Source organism: Drosophila santomea, chromosome X, assembly GCF_016746245.2.
Source record: "Drosophila santomea strain STO CAGO 1482 chromosome X, Prin_Dsan_1.1, whole genome shotgun sequence".
Lineage (NCBI taxonomy): Eukaryota > Metazoa > Arthropoda > Insecta > Diptera > Drosophilidae > Drosophila > Drosophila santomea.
This window is the reverse complement of record NC_053021.2, coordinates 19,470,557-19,484,364: the sequence shown is the minus strand read 5'-3', so window position 1 is coordinate 19,484,364 and position 13,808 is coordinate 19,470,557. Positions and strand designations below refer to the sequence as shown.

At 43.1% G+C, this 13,808-nt stretch overlaps 1 protein-coding gene and 1 long non-coding RNA gene across 12 annotated transcripts in view; one reads left to right on the top strand and one right to left on the bottom strand.

Annotated features, from left to right (window-relative positions):
- LOC120455472 overlaps window positions 1-13,808 on the bottom strand; it is a 78,264-nt gene that overhangs the window by 13,022 nt on the left and 51,434 nt on the right. The window lies entirely within an intron of this gene.
- Window positions 10,852-11,744, top strand: LOC120455476. The gene is made up of 2 exons (XR_005616749.1): window positions 10,852-10,911; window positions 11,112-11,744. It is a non-coding gene; the product is annotated as an uncharacterized LOC120455476 (long non-coding RNA).

Genomic DNA, 13,808 nt, shown 5'->3' with positions numbered 1-13,808 from the left:
TAAGGCTTCACATGACACGCACACGGCTAGATGGGCAAACATTTTCATTGCCTCCCAGTGGCGGCAAGCAGTGGGTTCGAGAGTTGAGTCTCCTCTCGGCGGATTTTGGCGACAATAAAACATGGACTCGCCATGGCATAATGCGTTTGCCTTTGCGCCATCACAAGAACTTGGGAGGAGCTCTTGGAAGGATTTATTTGGTAGCTCCATCTGCGAAAATATTATACATATATCCATAATATTCAGGTCGTTGCTGGGAAATATTTCAAAAATGTTTTCAACTCAATAAGAGTGTTCTATCCTTTCCCTTTTCTAACTCTGTTGCTTTTCAATATGTCGCACAATGGTTGATTTTAATAAACATTAAATTGGAAGGTATCTAAGTTTTTCACTACTTAAAATGTTGCAATTAATAGGGTGCAAGGGTAATTACTTTGGCAAACTAAACCAATTTTATAGACGTTCCACGGCAATTTGACTACAATCCATGTGTCATGTTTTCCACTTCCATTGGTATACTTGTCCATCCTTATCCCGAGTACCTTTCCCATGTCCATGTCATGTTTGGCACTTTTTTTGGGTTGGTGCCCAGAAATTTGATGCATTGGATGAGCTTAGGCAGACTATGACAGCCTGTGAAGCGATTGCAACTGCGACTGCGAATGCGTTTGGCACTCCTTTGATTTACAGCGCCCTTTGTGCTTTGGATGTCAGCAGGATCACGGCAGCAGTACCAATGTCCCAGGATCTTCTGGACTTCTGGACACAAAGGCAACAGAAATGGAACAAAAACTTCCCGTTCAATGAGATCTGAACTCTTAAGCTTCCCGTTCAATGAGATCTGAACTCTTAAACTTGCCGTTCAATGAGATCTGAACTCTTAAACTTCCAGTTCAATGAGATCTGAACTCTTAAACTTGCCGTTCAATGAGATCTGAACTCTTAAACTTCCAGTTCAATGAGATCTGAACTCTTAAACTTCCAGTTCAATGAGATCTGAACTCTTAAACTTGCCGTTCAATGAGATCTGAACTCTTAAACTTCCCGTTCAATGAGATCTGAACTCTTAAACTTGCCGTTTAATGAGATCTGAACTCTTAAACTTCCCGTTCAATGAGATCTGAACTCTTAAACTTGCCGTTCAATGAGATCTGAACTCTTAAACTTCCCGTTCAATGAGATCTGAACTCTTAAACTTGCCGTTCAATGAGATCTGAACTCTTAAACTTCCCGTTCAATGATATCTGAACTCTAAAACTTCCCGTTCAATGAGATCTGAACTCTTAAACTTCCAGTTCAATGGAATCTGAACTCTTAAACTTCCAGTTCAATGAGATCTGAACTCTTAAACTTCCAGTTCAATGAGATCTGAACTCTTAAACTTCCCGTTCAATGAGATCTGAACTCTTAAACTTCCCGTTCAATGAGATCTGAACTCTTAAACTTCCAGTTCAATGAGATCTGAACTCTTAAACTTCCCGTTCAATGAGATCTGAACTCTTAAGCTTCCAGTTCAATGAGATCTGAACTCTTGAACTTGCCGTTTAATGAGATCTGAACTCTTAAACTTCCCGTTCAATGAGATCTGAACTCTTAAACTTGCCGTTCAATGAGATCTGAACTCTTAAACTTCCCGTTCAATGATATCTGAACTCTAAAACTTCCCGTTCAATGAGATCTGAACTCTTAAACTTCCAGTTCAATGGAATCTGAACTCTTATGCGACTACTCTCGATTATAAAAAGAAGTGTAGTAATTATGCTACAAGTTGGCGTATGCTCGATATTCTATGGCCTCTTGTTTTCGCGTCGCTGCCTTCAGGTGATGTTAAGTTCGGGCCATAAAAATATCATAAATTCTTCAGCTGACTCCGCATACATCCTGGCATGCACATCCTCGCGCGCATCCACATCCCGGCCATCCACGGCGTGACTTTATCCCTCATCCTTGTCCTAGACCTGGCACAGCTGCATAATTAAGTTGCCAGGACGAGGACGTGGACGTGGGCGTGGGCGTGGGCGTGGGCGAGAACGAGGTGTGCTGGTGGGCGCGTCCTTGGAGTTTTATTAACTTAATGTCTGCTTAAACGATGCGTCGCTTGGCGCTCTTTAAATATTTAAAATGAATTCAAGCCCGTTCCCTCGACCGGTGGCGCAATGAATCAAAATCAAAATCAATTGCCAGTGCCCACAGTTTGCCACTGATGTGGACGTGCTGCAGCAGTGGAGTGCTGGGTGGTGGCTAGTGGGTGGTTCTTGCTGGCTGGTTGCTGGTCTAATGCGGTCCTGGGGCCTGATACCGTCATTACGGCCACATTGCGGCAGGACACCAGGCAGGACACCAGGCAGGCAACGACGTGGGCAACGGGTTAGATGCAATTACCTCTGCCTATGATGGCATTAATTATGCAAAACAACTAACGCTGCCGGAGCCACGGGCCACCAGGTGGCAGTGGGTGGTTGCGAAGTGTGTGTGTGTGCGTGTGTAGATGGCAGAAGAAAGACTTTCGCCGACTTCCTGGCGATTGCATGTGCAGCAGAGCAGCGCAGCGCTGGCTGGTAAATGAAACATGCAATTTATTTTAACCCAAATCGTTGCCTGTTTTGCCGCAGCCCGTTATGCAATTACTGCTTGGCATATTCCCTTTGGGGCGATAAGTGCGGCTTTGTCTGGCGATTGAATGCTCGACTCACGAATACCCAAATCCAAACCCAAACTTAAACTACTTCGGAAAAGCAACCTTCTTTTCGCTGTGTTCACTTTTCCCGCATTAAATTTCCCCCCATTTGATGTAGCACACTGTTTTGCTTGTCCGCGCAAGTTTAGTTAATATTTTGCAGATTTTCGCCTAGATGTGCAATTAAGACCGACGACTTTCGTAAGCGGTGCTCAAGGATTAATTCAATTATGGCCAGCTTTCGTGTGGGTAAATTTGTCGCTAAGCGGATTGGAGTGCAGTGCATGAAAAGTGCTGCAATTTGGGTTAAAAACCATTTTGGCTAAGAGAAAAAAAAACAAAGTGCGGAATGGGGGGAATGGGGGGATAAAATGCCGCATGACAAAGGCACGGAAAACGCGAAAGCGAAGAGAGAATAGTGTAATGAAAAGTGAAAGTGACTAAGATGTTTTTCCCGAGCTCTTGATGACGTGGGCGAGTAGTAGTAATGTTGACAAAGCCAACAACAGCAATAATGGCGGAATTGTAACGTTTTCCCCAAATGAAAATGGCAGCACGCGAAAATGTCGAGGAACTGACATTTGGGGCGCCAGGCGGAAAAGCCGGGGAAAGTTGGAAAATGCCAAAAAAGAAAAAAAAGGGGACAACGTGAAAGCGAAGAGGAAAACGATGACGAAGACGGAGATGGAGACGGCGAACAAGGCGAAAACAAACATGACGACGAACAGCACAACAGGCGGTGGCAAACAATAAAAAACCAGGGGGGGTTGCCACCAAAGTTGTCTCCAGGGATATGAAATGGCAAAGCGGATACCAGGATACCAGGATACCAGGATATCAGGATACCACCTAATCCTCAAAGACCGTTGCAAAAAAATATTGAAAAATCATGGGAAAAATAATTACAAGTTTGCGTAAGCAATAAATGGGATTATCTTTGTTTGGTCTCTTTGTTTGCCGAAAAACAATGCATTCTTGATGCTCGAAAATGACACAATTGAAAAATGATTAAATAAAGCTTTTTGTGTACACTGCTTGGGCAGAGTGAAACCCAATTAAAAATATGATCCTACATCTTTTAACACCCTCTTACGGGTAGCTTAAATGTGCAAAAGGTATTTATTCGCAACTGTTTTTATTTACTGAGAAAATACCTACGATACATACTTACGAGCAAATGGCCTAAATCTGTGCACAAACGGGTCAAGGACCTGCTCTCAAAAATCTCATGCTAAAACTTATCATGCCACCCACCCTGAAAACAACACACACACACACACACACACTATACACACACACTATACACACACACCATACACCACACAAATCAAATTTGTTGTTAGGCTCGTTACACTCGAGGGTTGACTGACTGCCTGATATGTTTTCGACTAACTGACTAAATGACTGACTGGCTGAGTCATGGCTCAAAAAGGTGAGCATGTACATATATTGTATGTTTATATGCTTAAGTCGTACATATGTGGGTGAGAAATGGGGTTTCTTGGGTGCGATGTCATTGTCGCCGTTGGCAAATGTGCTGCTTACGAGCCTAAAGGATCCATTAATAAAATGAGTTGAGCATAAATTTTCGACTGGCATCCTGGGAAGCCGTTTCAATGGGCTTCCTAATCGATTGAAAAAAGAATACTCCTCCACTCTGACTACAATCCAAACACCTTTAAGCGGCTTACGAAGACCCATCATCCGATTTATACGCCACGTCCTCCTAAATGGATCGTAAAATTTAGCTCTCGTCTTGATGCTAATATTATTTTGCCAATTTTTCGTCTCTGTTCTGTGTGTGCTTGCCCGACGATAAAGTGTTTTGGCTATCACCTGAACTGCACAGAGTCACCTGGCTAACCATTTCGAAGAGCCCCTCTGGTTCCCTGCTCCTCTGGTTCCTCTGGTTCCTCTGTTTCCTCTGTTTCCTGCCCAATTCCGGAGTGACTCTTTGACATATCTCGGTGCGTGCTGAGCGGGTTTTATGGCACAAGTTCTCATTGGCTTAATGCATATTTAAAATTGGATACATCCAACCTGTCCGAATCGTTTCTCCTGCATATTCGTACATACATACATACTATACATACATAAACTCGTATATCCCGAAAATTCGCCCATTTCAAGCCAGCATAATGCCGCTTTGAGCTTGCCGTATTTAAACTGATAGCGATGAAAGTTTTAGCACAATGTGCGAGTGTGCAGCTGCACTGGAAAAAACAGCTCACTGATTTCGGCAATTTTTTCATCATTTTTCCATTATATTTAAACGCATGTTTCCGCTTTGCAAAGTGACAGCTTACCATACTTCATAGCCTGCTTTTAGACACTTTAACCATCGTTAGCATCACCATTTTGTATCGTTTCGTCACTTGTGAACACACACATTGCTGTGTTTGTTTAAGTTTAATTTATCACATCAACTTGATTACTTATTTGCAACCGCATTGTGTATTTGCCAACACAAGGCAGACTGGCAAAAAACGTGGTCAATAAAATGTAAATATGGCTTGTATTGCTTTAAGCCAAAACTACAATTTTTTCTCTGTTTTTGGGGGTATTGGGTTTTTTTCTGCCTGGTTGCATTGGGGATGGTGGTTGGGTTGGGTTTGTGGGTGGTTTGTGGGTGGGTGGTTGGTTTTGCTTTCGCTGTCAGTCCATTATCAGTGGTGCTGCAGCTGCAGAAACGAGAACTCAGCTTCAGCTGAAGCACATGCAATCCATAAAGTTGTTCAGTTTTGGGCCCGGGGATTGCGGAGCTTCGACTAATGTGTTTTTAAGGTGCCCATCATCGAAGCAACTGCCACCCCCCTGACATAGATAAAGTTGGTTATGAGGGGTAAGAGGGGGGGTACTATACTACATACATACATATACTATATATTGCTGCCATACTTCATGTTGGGCTTTAATTCTCGACGTCTACGGCTGTCGTCGCTGCCTTCAATTATTGGAATACTATTCCAGTCACGTCGCTGCGTTCGTGTCCGCCCTGTTTCGCCGTTTTCCTTTTTTCCCTTTGCTCTCCGATTGTTGCTATATTGCTATATATATGTTTATATGGCTATATGGCCTTGTTCCTTCTATAACTTTTCTTAACGATTTTTCTGCAGCGCCCGAGCCAAAAATATAAAACAAAAAATACCAAAAATAGCTGGCACAAATTTACAACAATCGCACGCCCCCAACGAACACACCCCTTTTTTTCTCGCCCCTCTTTTTTCATGGCCCCATTGCAATTTGTGGGAAATTTTGCAGAGCCACCACCGTACTACGCCCCCAGTTTCCAGTTTGCAGTTTGCAGTTTCAGTTTCAGTTTTGCAGCATTTTCAACATTTTCAACATTTCTGCTTGTTTTCCGAGGGCAATAAAACGTTTCGAATTAACGTTTTGTTGCCAGACAATTGGGACACAAAAGGGATCGACGTGCGGGGCTTTGGCTCAATGGGAGCCTTGAGAATTCTTTATTAGCCGGATAAACTTTATGAAAGTATGAGTTTGGTCAACGAATTACAATTCTGCTTCACATTTATATCTGTATATAACATTTTTGCATGCCCTGCACAGCAAAATATACATGAAATATAATGAAATATGTGTTTGCCGTAGAAATATCTGAGTTTTCCTTAAACATCCCAGCTAAGTAAGGCTTTTTTATAGAAACTCATATCAAAGGAAGAAAATTTGCGCTGCAGCAAATGCCTTTCATCTGAGTGTATACCAATGAATCATCTGACCATTAACTCTTCCTGTCTTCCCGTCTTCATTAGCAGCTTCCCACTGCATCCCAAGTCGCTGATGGATGGATGGCGCTCTAATGCTCCTCTCCTCCTCCACAAAAAAAATGAAAATAAAAATACAACAAAGTGCCCAGTTGCCAGGACAATTAACACGAGTGAAAGCGGAGAAAGTGCTGACAGACCGGCGATGGAGCCGTCCAGTGCGAGTTAATGAAATGCTGGCGACGTCGACGACAATTGGAATAAATTGCTGGTTTGCCATGGAAAGGCTCGAGAATCAGGAGGAAAAGCCACAGGCGACTTATGAGTGGAAGTGGGAGCATGTGGCGTGTGGCATGAGAGCCAGCGACTCATCAGCCAGAAAGCCACTTTATTCTATTTCCGTTTCCGGCTGTTGTCGCCAGGCTCAAGACTAACCCACCCTGCCATCCAACCACCCAACCACCCACTCCAAGCTGCTCCAATGTTGTGCTTGCCAAGCTGCCGAGTATGTAATGTGTTTCCGCTAGCCACAACAAACTGTGGCAGCAAGTGCGTGCCAAGTCAGCTCCAGCTCCAGCTTCAGCTCCAGCACAATCCCAATTTCAATTCCAGAGCTCCAGAGTTCTGGACCGGATTCAGCCTTTAGGAACTGTGAAAATATTCCGAGAAAGTCTGAGAATGCTGCAAAGTTTGCATTACCAGCTATGGAATTCACTTTGTTAAGCTTAGGAAAATGTACGAGCATATCGTTCGTTTTTAATCTTCAGTGATATATAAAATTATGTTTAAACTTGCAGAGGTTACATTTCATAAAAGTAATCCGTATCGCAACTTCAGATAAAGTTTATTATGAAAAACACATAACAAAAGCGGCAAATAAGGTGTACAAAACTTGTTAGTACTAAAAACTACAGACGTTCAGTTAATAAAAGTGGCATGCTAACATAGACGTTAAAAGGAATTTGCATCCGATCATAAAAATGATTGCGACTAGCACACGTTTATCCAAGCTAAAGCGAAATATAACTTAACTACTTCTGATCCGTACGAGACCAGGGTATAAAAAAGCGCCAGTAAGGCGATGTAAGTCAGGAGTTCGGATGTTGCAAGTGGCTGTGTGGCAGCCACGCCAAGCCAACAAAATGACACTCAAAATGTCAACGTCACCGCCAACGCCACCGCCACTGCCACCGAGGAGCAAAAGGAAGCGGGACAAACGGGGCCAGGGCATTGTATATGCACAATAATGATGGCTGCGCTCCATCTCGCCAGAAGTCTGTATATGTACATATATGTAAATGTTTCTATATACCAGCAGTAGTTGTTGTTGCAAGCCAATCCCGTGGCACGCATTTTTATATTACATCGGGAATGAAGACGCTGACGGAGGCGGTGGCAAGATATATGAGTGTTGCATGAGGCAGCAGCCAAAGTTCTTGCGGAATACGGAATCCGGAATCCGGAATCCCCAAGTTGACACACTTGGAAAAATGTGTCTGCCGTGGAATGATTCACTTTGCGCATCTCAGTCGTTTGCCATTGGGATTAGCAAGCGGAAGGATGCGAGTATAAATTCAAAATCGTGTGGCAAACTGCAGATAGCGAGGTGCATGCTTAACTAAACGAAGTTGCAACAGAAAGTTATATATATTTGAGCTCATCAATAGTTTGAATTAGACATTTGTATAAAATACCCACAGTGCAAAAGCAGACTCAATTTTTGGCCATAGCCAAAGATGTGCTGATAACTTGCGATAGCTGCTGAGATTTATGCAACTTTAGACAAATTGCGCAAATAGTGCCAACAGCAAGGGTAAACGGCAAGAGTGATGGCTGAAGAATGTGAAATTCGGGGTAGCTCCATTAGTCCACCCACAGTTTCCACTTTGACTTTGAGTTCTACGATTTCCCTATGATGGCTTAGCAGTCAACTCAACTCAACTCAACTCGACTCGACTGGACTCAATCTGGGCAAGTATTTTCCAATCTACCGCTAAATGCGCCTAATAACTTAAGACCCAGTCCGTGTTTTGGACTTTCCCCCTTTCCCCCCGCATTTTGGAAACTCCTACTGCGTTTGGCATACCCATTGCATACTTTATGAGCGGGGATTATGGTCATTAAGGTGCCAGCCAGTCGACCAACTCACATATGGCCAGCAACAGTTGGCGCTCATTTCGTGCCAGTCGAGTGTTGAGTGTTGAGTTTCGCCCGAATTTTGGCAGTTGGTGGGAGTTGCACTTTTGGGTTGGGGTTTTCGGTGTTTCGGTGTTTTCGGTGTTTCGGACCACAAAACGTTTAGCATTAAGCCGGCAAAAGCGTTGGGTTGGGGCTCAATTATGCTTTTGCAGCCCCAACTGAGAGCCAAGTGGGTTTATCCTTGGTCCTGGGTCCTTCGTCCTTTCGAAGGGGCAAACATCTGGGAAACGTCATCGATGAGTCACAGATTGTTTGAAGCAGCAGGGTGGAAGGTTGATTTCTAGTTTCTAGGGTTCTGTTTCGGTTTCAGTTTTGGTTTCAGTTTCGGTTTTAGTTTCAGTTTCAGTTTCAGTTTAAGTTGTAGTTGTAGTTTTAGTTTTGGGCTGCTTCTTGTTTTTCACGTCGCTCCTTTGCCAAATTAGTTTCGGGGGTAGACTTTTATTTTTAGACCCAGCAGCACCCAGCACCCAGCACCCAGCACCCCAACTCTTCGATTTTCATTCCCAATTCCATGTGCCACCCACAACAACTAAGTGACATGGCCACCCCAAAAATTATCTGACAAAGACACCACCCAAAGGGGCTGAGGACGAGTTCAATGACACGACAACGAGGAGATGGCTGCCTATTTAAGTGTTAAGAGGGTTGGGATGGCATGCCCAAGTGAGTGTCTCTGCTTGGCTTTCACTCTATCTCTATATCTCTATAGTCTCTCTTTCTCTTTCTCTTTCTCATTCTCTTTCTCATTCTCTTTCTCACTCTTGCTGCCAGAACTTTCCCATTTTCCTGAGCGGTTCCTGGGGTTCCGCCGCCATCGCTGATTGAGCTCCACAAATCGATTTCCATTGATTGATAAAGCTACCAAGGCAGCTGTATAAGAGGAAAAACTCTGTGCCGAGAATGAACGAAAAGCATTTAATGTGTAAAGGATTTTCCCAATCACATTGCCTACCATTCGACATATTTTCCGTGTTTTGAAGTCACCAGAAACTGGTCGCTTTTCTGTTGGGAGTAAGAATGCCATAACTAAAGTTCCATTTCATTTGCTGTGTGACTTGTGTAACGTATGCGATATGTATACATTCGATAAATGGCGAAAGAATCGAATAAATGTAATTGGGCGTCATTAAATAGCAGGGATAAGGTCAAAAACTATGTTTAACTCGGCGAACAATGCGCAATACTGATAAATCAATATTATAAACAAAAAAAAAATGACAAAATAAAATGCCACGCGTAGTCCGCAATTGGAATGCTGATAAAAGATACGCAACACTCTCTGGTGAAAACGAAAACCTGGGGGAAATGGAGCATTCGAGTGGCAGTGAAAAAGGGAGTGGAAGTGGGAGCCAAAGAAAAACATTGTACAAATATTCAGAGCACTTTCCACATTCATTTATTAAGCAAACAAACGGGGGGTGGGACAGCAGACAGCGGGGTGGAAAAAGGGAAAAGGCTGCCAGAAGGTCGCCCGGCAAGTGGGTGGTGGGTGGTGGTAGGCGGTGGGCGGTGGGCGGTAGGCGTGTTCGGCTAGCGACAGGCGTCAAAGGTCGGGCCCCTTATTTATTTCCAATTCGAATGCTGCTGTGTCATTTGTTTCCACCACCACCCCCAATTAAACCGGGGAAATGGGTGTGCAAAGTGTGAAGCAAAGTGAATGGATACAAAGAGTTTACATTATTATCTTGAGATGCTCGTGTCCCAGAGGTTTTCCAAACAAATCCCAGTGTGGCAATAAAGGTATTCAAAATTGTTGGGTTAAGTAGACGGTGGAATGCTGTAATATTGTCATATTCTGATCAAGTTACCATGGCATATATTTCAGCTATTTCAGAGATTGCTTCACTTATTATTTCATTATGATATAGTGCTTATGATATCACTGCTCTAATAATAGGGAACCACTTTCAAGCCACCACTTGGAATTATTTTATATGTATGTACATATAATATATGTTATATATTTCAAATGTCATATTTATAGCTAGACATCAATTTATGCAACTCTCCCAGCGGCTTTCAGAATGCCGATGGCGTTTTTCCTTCTGCGAGTATTTATTATTTTTTTTAGTGAGCCAGCGATTTAAAGAGTCGCCCAAAGACACGTACGAAATGTTAGAGCGGGAAAACGAGGAAAATCAATGGAAATTTATGTGACTCAAATATCAAACAATTTTATTTCCCATGTCCAACCGTCTGTCGCAGTATACATTGCGATATTTCTCACTTTTTGTACATTTATTTGGGTCTCAGTCTTTCTAGGGGTTTGTCTATATATATATATATATATATATACATACGAGTATATATGTACGTACTACGCGGGTGCATTGAAAATATTCCCAGAAGAGCAAAAAGATAGCCGGGCTTAAAATCGTGTGCATTGTGCATGCTTAATTGAGTTGTCCCCGTCCTCTGGGCTTTTCTTCCTTTTTTTTTCATTTCTTCCATATATTTTCATTTGTTTTTTTTTTTTTTTGGCATCCTGTCTTGCGCCCTCGATGACGAAGGCGTGGTCACATGTGTGCATCAAACAGTTTATGGAGGCAAACAGCATCGAAAAAAAAGAGAAAGAAAACAAGAAAACCCTACTACCCAAAGACCAAATCTCCCCAAAATCCGAAAATCCAACCATCCGAAAGCAAGCCACCTCTGTTGATTTAGCCCTGCAAAATGTCCTCGGCCCGTAAATCGCGCACATCGCTTCAGTTGATTTCCATGTCACTGACAAAACACAATTTGCCATCGCCTTTTGTGTACATAGCTAAATTCTGGATGAGGCATTGCATGCTGCATGCAGGATAAAGGATACACCATACATACAGGCCATACAAGCCATCCAAGCCATACAGGACATACAGGACATACAGGACACTCAGGACATTCAGGACATGCGAGACATACAACACCGTTTGGGGGTTTCGTTAAAAAGGATTAAATGTGGGCTGTTTGTAGAGCCCGAGTGGCCGGCAAATAACAGGGCCAAGATGACATCTAATCTCGAGGAATCCAGGGGATGTTCTTGCAATTATTATTGGCGGGAGTGGAACTGGTCACTGGTTGGGTATATTAAAATAAAATATGAGTGGGGGTGCATTCTGGGGTGAAAGCATGCTTTTATCCCCAGACGCATTCTTAAGGAATCGGTGTTTCAGTAGAAATCATTGAAAGAGAAAAACTCTCCCAACTCTGCAATTCCTATTGCTTTATTTCTGATTGCAAAGTTGAGTCGGACAGTAAAGGCGATCAGGTAAATTGAGAAAACAAAGTGATAATCCTTACAAACAAGCACATTTAATTTACAAAAGAAAAAGGTGGATTCAATGAAATGATATATACTATATGATATATACTATATTTCATAAACAGCGAATAAACCGCCGTTCTCTAAAGTTACTGGGTATCAAAATCCATTTAATTTATTCTTTCAATGCAATTATTTGCATTCAATGTTAATAATTTGATTCATTGCTTATGGGATTTGCGCAGGCAAACGTGAATACAAAAAGCAAAAGGGATAAAGGTCATATTACAGATACATATATATAGTACAAAAGTATATACAATGTTAGAACAATGCCAGTCTATACAAACCACAAAGTGTGGCAACACAACCGCAAAATGGATCAAAAATAAAGGAAAGTTAAGGTAAACTTGGGTACGGCCCAATGAAAAGTCGGATGTCCTTTGATCGATGAAAACTCATTGCGGACTGGCTGGTTTTGCTGGTTTCTCAGCCGTGGTATCATTAAATGCTGCCGGATCTTGTGGACACTTTCATCCATATTCATTAAGCCGCCAAGAAGGGGAGAAAGTTGGCACACTGACTAGCAACAGTTACTCTAGGGCTTTTCTAAGGCCAGCTCGAGCTCGAAAGCGGATGCGAAACTATTTTTATTAATTTTACAAATGAACGCTTTGCTTTCCAATTCGATGTGGCTTTGGGATGGACCGCAGCTAACCAACTGCTACTACTACCACTCTCCGCATAACCAACATCATCATCATCATCATCGTCATCGTCGTCGTTTGGCGTCGTTAGGAGAAAGTTTTCCCCAAGCCGCAGAAATGATTGCTGTCACCGATAAGGCGACTGACAATGGTCGAAAGGAGTTTGGTTTGATGGCGGTGATGGTGGTGGTGGGTGAAAAGTTTTCACTATCACTTTCGGTTTTAATTTCGCAAATTGCATTTGCCAATGTTATTTATTCCATCCACTTGCCATCCGTTGCTGCTCTCAAGGAGCAAAAATCAAGGAATCTGGAACATGGAAGCAGCCACCAGGAAGCAGGCACCAGTCACCAGGAACCAGGAGCAGGTGCACAAGTGGCTTCGCCACTCGGATTTTCACATCCTGTGGCAGTGAAGCTCGATTATTAACAGGATTCTTGGTGCGCGCCGCTTGTTACCATATACTAAAATATATACTTGTCTGCTGGTGGGTGGCACTTCGAATCCTCCAGGTGCTGCTCCATGGTTATGCTCCAATCCACCCCTCCAATCAACCCCCTCCCCCCTCCGCCGTGCTCGTTGCCAGCTCTAATCGATTTTTGATGAGATTTTTGTATTCAATTTTGGTTTTGATGGGTAACGAGGAACGCATCGCGCGAAGGGTGTGCTCTTAGGTTTCTGGTAGTTTTCTGCTGGATCATAGGGAGTTTCAGGGTTCTAGAACTCTAGGGTTCTTCAGGTTGATTCAGGTGGCTTTTGCGCAACTTGTGGTTGCCTTTAAAGGAAAATCAGCGAAGAAGTTTTCCCGCAGAGAATGAAAATGGAAAGTAGGGCCAGGAAGTGGAGGTTGGAGGTTGGAGGTGGAGCAACTTACAGAGCAGCGACCATGACAACGATGCCGTTGACATAATTTTGCAGCGTTTTTGTTTGTACTGCCAATAGAAAAATAGAAAAAAAGGGCCAATTGAAGCGAAGTGGAAAAACTGGTGGGGCAACTAACCAAATGCCGCGGGTGGTTAAGTAATGGCAAACGGCGCTTTCGTTCTTTGTTTGGCTTTCATTCGCTTGAGCTCGAGTTGATTTACGCAGTTGCTCTCATAACTGGGCTAAGGTTTCACTCACTGCAATTGCCCTTCAACTGCAGTGTCCTTGTTATTCGCCTGCCTTCGCGAAAGGGGCGTGGCTCCATTATACTACCCAAGTGCTATGGCTTATTTCCGAATTTGATGGGCTAACGAGTTTGATGGTTGCTGAGT